This window comes from Pleurodeles waltl, unplaced genomic scaffold, assembly GCF_031143425.1.
Source record: "Pleurodeles waltl isolate 20211129_DDA unplaced genomic scaffold, aPleWal1.hap1.20221129 scaffold_39, whole genome shotgun sequence".
NCBI classification, from domain to species: Eukaryota; Metazoa; Chordata; class Amphibia; order Caudata; family Salamandridae; genus Pleurodeles; species Pleurodeles waltl.
Window position 1 is genome coordinate 402,241 of NW_027150097.1, and position 7,557 is coordinate 409,797.

Sequence of the window (7,557 nt, forward strand, 5' to 3'; positions counted from 1 at the left end):
CTCCATTTTTTTTTTCCACTACTCAGACATTTTAATCTTTCTCAGTTTTTTTCTATAAACCTAAATGCACCTAAAGTCTTAATAAATGTCACTTGCTTTGTCTTCTGCTTCCATCTAATGCCGTCAGAGGTTTACACCGACCCCCAGATCTACTGCCCTCTCTCCCCAGCCCTTGACCTGTACATTAATACTATGAAGGGTTATTCCTTGTTTTTCTTTTATTGCACAACAAAAAGTACAGATTATATAAAGAGACCGGGGCACAGAGAAGAAGGCAGCAATTGACTGTGGTCCCACCATGGGAAATTCGCATTTTATTACCTGCCCCTTCCATACTGTGGGTTCATCATTTGTTTTATGACATGATTTCCCTGCTGTGTTGTATCTAGTATAAGACTTGAGTACTTTATGTGTTTTATATCATCTGTGATATTGCAGCTGTTGTTTGCAGTGTCCACATTTTGCAACCAGTGTGCTTTGTACCCTCACTGCTGCTCTCTCAGAGAGGGTAGGCTGAACACTACCGGTAGTATCAGACACCAGAGATGCCTCCTGTACCTGGAATAAAACTCTGCTTCTTTGTAAGAAATACAGGGGTGAAGATCTGCTGCATTCACAGTGACCCACTGACTCTTTTACAAAGGTTCCCAGCCGTGCAAAGACTCTTGGTGGTTAGTTAAGGGGCCATGCTAAATGGAGATTTCAAAGCATCAGACGAGACGTTTTCGTTGTTTCTGCATCAGCAAAAGTATATTTCTGTTTTTATGTTATTACTTGTGAAATACACATTTTAGTTGTGCTGTTGGATTTGTCATGTTTGATTTACAGTGTCAACGAATTCAAGCGATAGACAGTAGGTGGTGACTGACACTGCTTCAGGACTCCTAGGGTTGAGGATCGTGGACGTTGATTCCATCGTGTAATGATTAGCACTCTGGACTCTGAATCCAGCAATCTGAGTTCCAATATCGGAAGGACCTGGAATGTTTGTAATAATACTTTTGTTTTAATTTATTGCAGGTCTTGAGCTGGAAACCATTTGTATCTCTGACATAACCCGTCTCTTCCTCTTTTCATTCCACTCGTGGTTTCTGCGGTTTGGGGGCATCTATACATTATTCTATAGGCGTTGCTGGGGACACTTGATGCTACACACATGTGTTGTCTACGTCCTGTGTCTGTGTGGACACCTCTCTACTGTGGCTACACAACTGTAAGATGCACAGTGTGGACCTGACTCCACTTGGCCTTCACACCGGATAACTTACAAGGAGAGAGAAACTTACGGAAATGTACGGTGTGAAAGAACGACTTTACCAAAGTGTTAATGTATGAAATTGCCCTTTGCTTTTTTTTTGTGATTTGCAAATGGTAACCTTTGACTAAAGCAAGTACCCAAAAATAAACAGTTTTCAGCTGGACTCATATAACTTGCATTTGCAGTGGAAGATCTGCCTGGAGCAGTATATGAGTGTGAAAAGGTCTCTAGTTTTGTCTTGAAATACCAGAGACTTCGGCGCTCTCCACCAGTCTCCTTCGACATCACATCCTGATGCTGAACAGTATTAGCACATAAATGAATAAAAAACTGGCTGACGTGTACATGCACATGTGTGCATATGTACCACGGTGCTATAGTCTGATGACATATATGTGCCAGTCTGTGGGGTCAAAAGGCAGTCAGAAGTTACTGGGCCACAGTTGTATCAATGAGGACTGTGTACTTCCTGTGCCCTGGGGCATTCGTACTCTGGTCCCTCAAACTAGGGTGGAAGCCCCCCTTTAGCACATGACTCTCAGAATAACAAGTCAGAGCAGACATTAGTGTAACTGGGTACTCACGCTTGTGAAAGGCACAAGTGCAAGTAGTGAACTGCAACCTGACCTCACAGCATACACTTTAGACATCCTTTGTAAACACACACACATATTTTCAGTCTAACTTGTTTACATTTTACATCAATAAATATGGTAATATTTGTACTTGAAATGTTTAATTTGCCTACCTTTGGCGCATATTCCTAGTACCTTATATTTTAACTTTTCTCCATTCGGGTGTATACAATTGGTATAATGTCAGAAAGGGAGAAGACAACCGAGAATGCCTAAGAATGTGTGCTTACATGCTTTTAAGAACATATGTCTGGTGTTGTGACAAAACAGCAGTGACCACTTCAGCTCAGCACTTGCTTCTTCCTCTGCTGTCCCAAAATATTGTGGAATTACTAGTCTCTGCGCCTCTGACAAGGCTGCTGACATCCGATTGATGATTTGTAGCCTTGTGGGCTGTGAGTGCTTTGGCTGTGCTGCCCCCTGGCAGTCACTCTGTGAAGATGCAGGTACCTGGGAACAACCCAGACTACTTCTGAGCTGTTTCTTCTCTGTGTGAACCAATCCAGTGTCAGGACTGGAGTCGGTGCTGTTAGTAGATAGAGAAGGAGTATAACTCGAGCCCCAGGAGGGCAGCCTGGAGCCTGTGACAGGTGCAGGGGAGTGTCGTCAAGGAAGCAGCTGGAAGATAACTGGAGAGGGGTCTGTGGGGCCATCAGTCTGGTGAGGAAACCCAGGAGTGTCCTACGGGAGGGGCGTGGCTTTGTCTGTCTCAAGGGGAGGGGTTAGTAATAGTGAATGCAGGGACTGCTGCTGTCCTCCGTGTCCTGGGCTCTGTGTATGTGTAGAAGCTCTAAGGTTGTAAATAATGAGACCTGACAGGTTGTGGCAGAAATGATGACTTCTGGTCATTCCTTCTCTTTTGTCAGAAGTGAAGTGTCTGTTACCCCAATTGATTGTGTACTACTGAGAAGAAGAATATAACTCTCAGTGTACGGAATGCAGTGTGACCTAGGAGACACCTCACATACACTGAGCTGTAAGATGAGTTCACAGTCCCCATATGGTCTAGCGGTTAGGATTCCTGGTTTTCACCCCGGCGGCCCGGGTTCAACTCCCGGTATGGGAACTCCTTTTTTTTTTTTCACTACTCAGACATTTTAATCTTTCTCAGTTTTTTCTATAAACCTAAATGCACCTAAAGTCTTAATAAATGTCATTTGCTTTGTCTTCTGCTTCCATCTAATGCCGTCAGAGGTTTACACCGACCCCCAGATCTACTGCCCTCTCTCCCCAGCCCTTGACCTGTACATTAATACTATGAAGGGTTATTCCTTGTTTTTCTTTTATTGCACAACAAAAAGTACAGATTATATAAAGAGACCGGGGCACAGAGAAGAAGGCAGCAATTGACTGTGGTCCCACCATGGGAAATTCGCATTTTATTACCTGCCCCTTCCATACTGTGGGTTCATCATTTGTTTTATGACATGATTTCCCTGCTGTGTTGTATCTAGTATAAGACTTGAGTACTTTATGTGTTTTATATCATCTGTGATATTGCAGCTGTTGTTTGCAGTGTCCACATTTTGCAACCAGTGTGCTTTGTACCCTCACTGCTGCTCTCTCAGAGAGGGTAGGCTGAACACTACCGGTAGTATCAGACACCAGAGATGCCTCCTGTACCTGGAATAAAACTCTGCTTCTTTGTAAGAAATACAGGGGTGAAGATCTGCTGCATTCACAGTGACCCACTGACTCTTTTACAAAGGTTCCCAGCCGTGCAAAGACTCTTGGTGGTTAGTTAAGGGGCCATGCTAAATGGAGATTTCGAAGCATCAGACGAGACGTTTTCTTTGTTTCTGCATCAGCAAAAGTATATTTCTGTTTTTATGTTATTACTTGTGAAATACACATTTTAGTTGTGCTGTTGGATTTGTCATGTTTGATTTACAGTGTGAACGAATTCAAGCGATAGACAGTAGGTGGTGACTAACACTGCTTCAGGACTCCTAGGGTTGAGGATCGTGGACGTTGGTTCCATCGTGTAATGATTAGCACTCTGGACTCTGAATCCAGCAATCTGAGTTCCAATATCGGTAGGACCTGGAATGTTTGTAATAATACTTTTGTTTTAATTTATTGCAGGTCTTGAGCAGGAAACCATTTGTATCTCTGACATAACCCGTCTCTTCCTCTTTTCATTCCCCTCGTGGTTTCTGCGGTTTGGGGGCATCTATACATTATTCTGTAGGCGTTGCTGGGGACACTTGATGCTACACACAGGTGTTGTCTACGTCCTGTGTCTGTGTGGACACCTCTCTACTCTGGCTACACAACTGTAAGATGCACAGTGTGGACCTGACTCCACTTGGCCTTCACACCGGATAACTTACAAGGAGAGAGAAACTTACAGAAATGTACGGTGTGAAAGAACGACTTTACCAAAGTGTTAATGTATGAAATTGCCCTTTGCATTTTTTTTGTGAGTTGCAAATGGTAACATTTGACTAAAGCAAGTACCCAAAATTAAACAGTTTTCAGCTGGACTCATATAACTTGCATTTGCAGTGGAAGATCTGCCTGGAGCAGTATATGAGTGTGAAAAGGTCTCTAGTTATGTCTTGAAATACCAGAGACTTCGGCGCTCTCTACCAGTCTCCTTCGACATCACATCCTGATGCTGAACAGTATTAGCACATAAATGAATAAAAAACTGGCTGACGTGTACATGCACATGTGTGCATATGTACCACGGTGCTATAGTCTGATGACATATATGTGCCAGTCTGTGTGGTCAAAGGGCAGTCAGAAGTTACTGGGCCACAGTTGTATCAATGAGGACTGTGTACTTCCTGTGCCCTGGGGCATTCGTACTCTGGTCCCTCAAACTAGGGTGGAAGCCCCCCTTTAGCACATGACTCTCAGAATAACAAGTCAGAGCAGACATTAGTGTAACTGGGTACTCACGCTTGTAAAAGGCACAAGTGCAAGTAGTGAACTGCAACCTGACCTCACAGCATACACTTTAGACATGCTTTGTAAACACACACACATATTTTCAGTCTAACTTGTTTACATTTTACATCAATAAATATGGTAATATTTGTACTTGAAATGTTTAATTTGCCTACCTTTGGCGCATATTCCTAGTACCTTATAATTTAACTTTTCTCCATTCGGGTGTATACAATTGGTATAATGTCAGAAAGGGAGAAGACGACCGAGAATGCCTAAGAATGTGCGCTTACATGCTTTTAAGAACATATGTCTGGTGTTGTGACAAAACAGCAGTGACCACTTCAGCTCAGCACTTGCTTCTTCCTCTGCTGTCCCAAAATATTGTGGAATTACTAGTCTCTGCGCCTCTGAGAAGGCTGCTGACATCCGATTGATGATTTGTACCCTTGTGGGCTGTGAGTGCTTTGGCTGTGCTGCCCCCTGGCAGTCACTCTGTGAAGATGCAGGTACCTGGGAACAACACAGACTACTTCTGAGCTGTTTCTTCTCTGTTTGAACCAATCCAGTGTCAGGACTGGAGTCGGTGCTGTTAGTAGATAGAGAAGGAGTATAACTCGAGCCCCAGGAGGGCAGCCTGGAGCCTGTGACAGGTGCAGGGGAGTGTCGTCAAGGAAGCAGCTGGAAGATAACTGGAGAGGGGTCTGTAGGGCCATCAGTCTGGTGAGGAAACCCAGGAGTGTCCTACGGATGGGGCGTGGCTTTGTCTGGCTCAAGGGGAGGGGTTAGTAATAGTGAATGCAGGGACTGCTGGTGTCCTCCGTGTCCTGGGCTCTGTGTATGTGTAGAAGCTCTAAGGTTGTAAATAATGAGACCTGACAGGTTGTGGCAGAAATGATGACTTCTGGTCATTCCTTCTCTTTTGTCAGAAGTGAAGTGTCTGTTACCCCAATTGATTGTGTACTACTGAGAAGAAGAATATAACTCTCAGTGTACGGAATGCAGTGTGACCTAGGAGACACCTCACATACACTGAGCTGTATGATGAGTTCACAGTTCCCGTATGGTCTAGCGGTTAGGATTCCTGGTTTTCACCCAGGCGGCCCGGTTTCAACTCCCGGTATGGGAACTCCATTTTTTTTTTTTCACTACTCAGACATTTTAATCTTTTTCAGTTTTTTTCTATAAACCTAAATGCACCTACAATGCACATAAATGTCACTTGCTTTGTCTTCTGCTTCCATCTAATGCCGTCAGAGGTTTACACCGACCCCCAGATCTACTGCCCTCTCTCCCCAGCCCTTGACCTGTACATTAATACTATGAAGGGTTATTCCTTGTTTTTCTTTTATTGCACAAGAAAAAGTACAGATTATATAAAGAGACCGGGGCACAGAGAAGAAGGCAGCAATTGACTGTGGTCCCACCATGGGAAATTCGCATTTTATTACCTGCCCCTTCCATACTGTGGGTTCATCTTTTGTTTTATGACATGATTTCCCTGCTGTGTTGTATCTAGTATAAGACTTGAGTACTTTATGTGTTTTATATCATCTGTGATATTGCAGCTGTTGTTTGCAGTGTCCACATTTTGCAACCAGTGTGCTTTGTACCCTCACTGCTGCTCTCTCAGAGAGGGTAGGCTGAACACTACCGGTAGTATCAGACACCAGAGATGCCTCCTGTACCTGGAATAAAACTCTGCTTCTTTGTAAGAAATACAGGGGTGAAGATCTGCTGCATTCACAGTGACCCACTGACTCTTTTACAAAGGTTCCCAGCCGTGCAAAGACTCTTGGTGGTTAGTTAAGGAGCCATGCTAAATGGAGATTTCGAAGCATCAGACGAGACGTTTTCTTTGTTTCTGCATCAGCAAAAGTATATTTCTGTTTTTATGTTATTACTTGTGAAATACACATTTTAGTTGTGCTGTTGGATTTGTCATGTTTGATTTACAGTGTGAACGAATTCAAGCGATAGACAGTAGGTGGTGACTGACACTGCTTCAGGACTCCTAGGGTTGAGGATCGTGGACGTTGGTTCCATCGTGTAATGATTAGCACTCTGGACTCCGAATCCAGCAATCTGAGTTCCAATATCGGTAGGACCTGGAATGTTTGTAATAATACTTTTGTTTAAATTTATTGCAGGTCTTGAGCAGGAAACCATTTGTATCTCTGACATAACCCGTCTCTTCCTCTTTTCATTCCCCTCGTGGTTTCTGCGGTTTGGGGGCATCTATACATTATTCTATAGGCGTTGCTGGGGACACTTGATGCTACACACAGGTGTTGTCTACGTCCTGTGTCTGTGTGGACACCTCTCTACTCTGGCTACACAACTGTAAGATGCACAGTGTGGACCTGACTCCACTTGGCCTTCACACCGGATAACTTACAAGGAGAGAGAAACTTACGGAAATGTACGGTGTGAAAGAACGACTTTACCAAAGTGTTAATGTATGAAATTGCCCTTTGCTTTTTTTTTGTGAGTTGCAAATGGTAACATTTGACTAAAGCAAGTACCCAAAATTAAACAGTTTTCAGCTGGACTCATATAACTTGCATTTGCAGTGGAAGATCTGCCTGGAGCAGTATATGAGTGTGAAAAGGTCTCTAGTTTTGTCTTGAAATACCAGAGACTTCGGCGCTCTCCACCAGTCTCCTTCGACATCACATCCTGATGCTGAACAGTATTAGCACATAAATGAATAAAAAACTGGCTGACGTGTACATGCACATGTGTGCATATGTACCACGGTGCTATAGT

The 7,557-nt window shown here is 43.6% G+C and overlaps 1 non-coding gene across 1 annotated transcript; it reads left to right on the forward strand.

Moving 5' to 3' along the window:
• The first annotated feature begins 5,845 nt into the window (after window positions 1-5,845).
• Window positions 5,846-5,917, forward strand: TRNAE-UUC (transfer RNA glutamic acid (anticodon UUC)). Its single transcript has one exon. It is a non-coding gene; the product is annotated as a tRNA-Glu (tRNA).
• The last annotated feature ends 1,640 nt before the right edge of the window (window positions 5,918-7,557 follow it).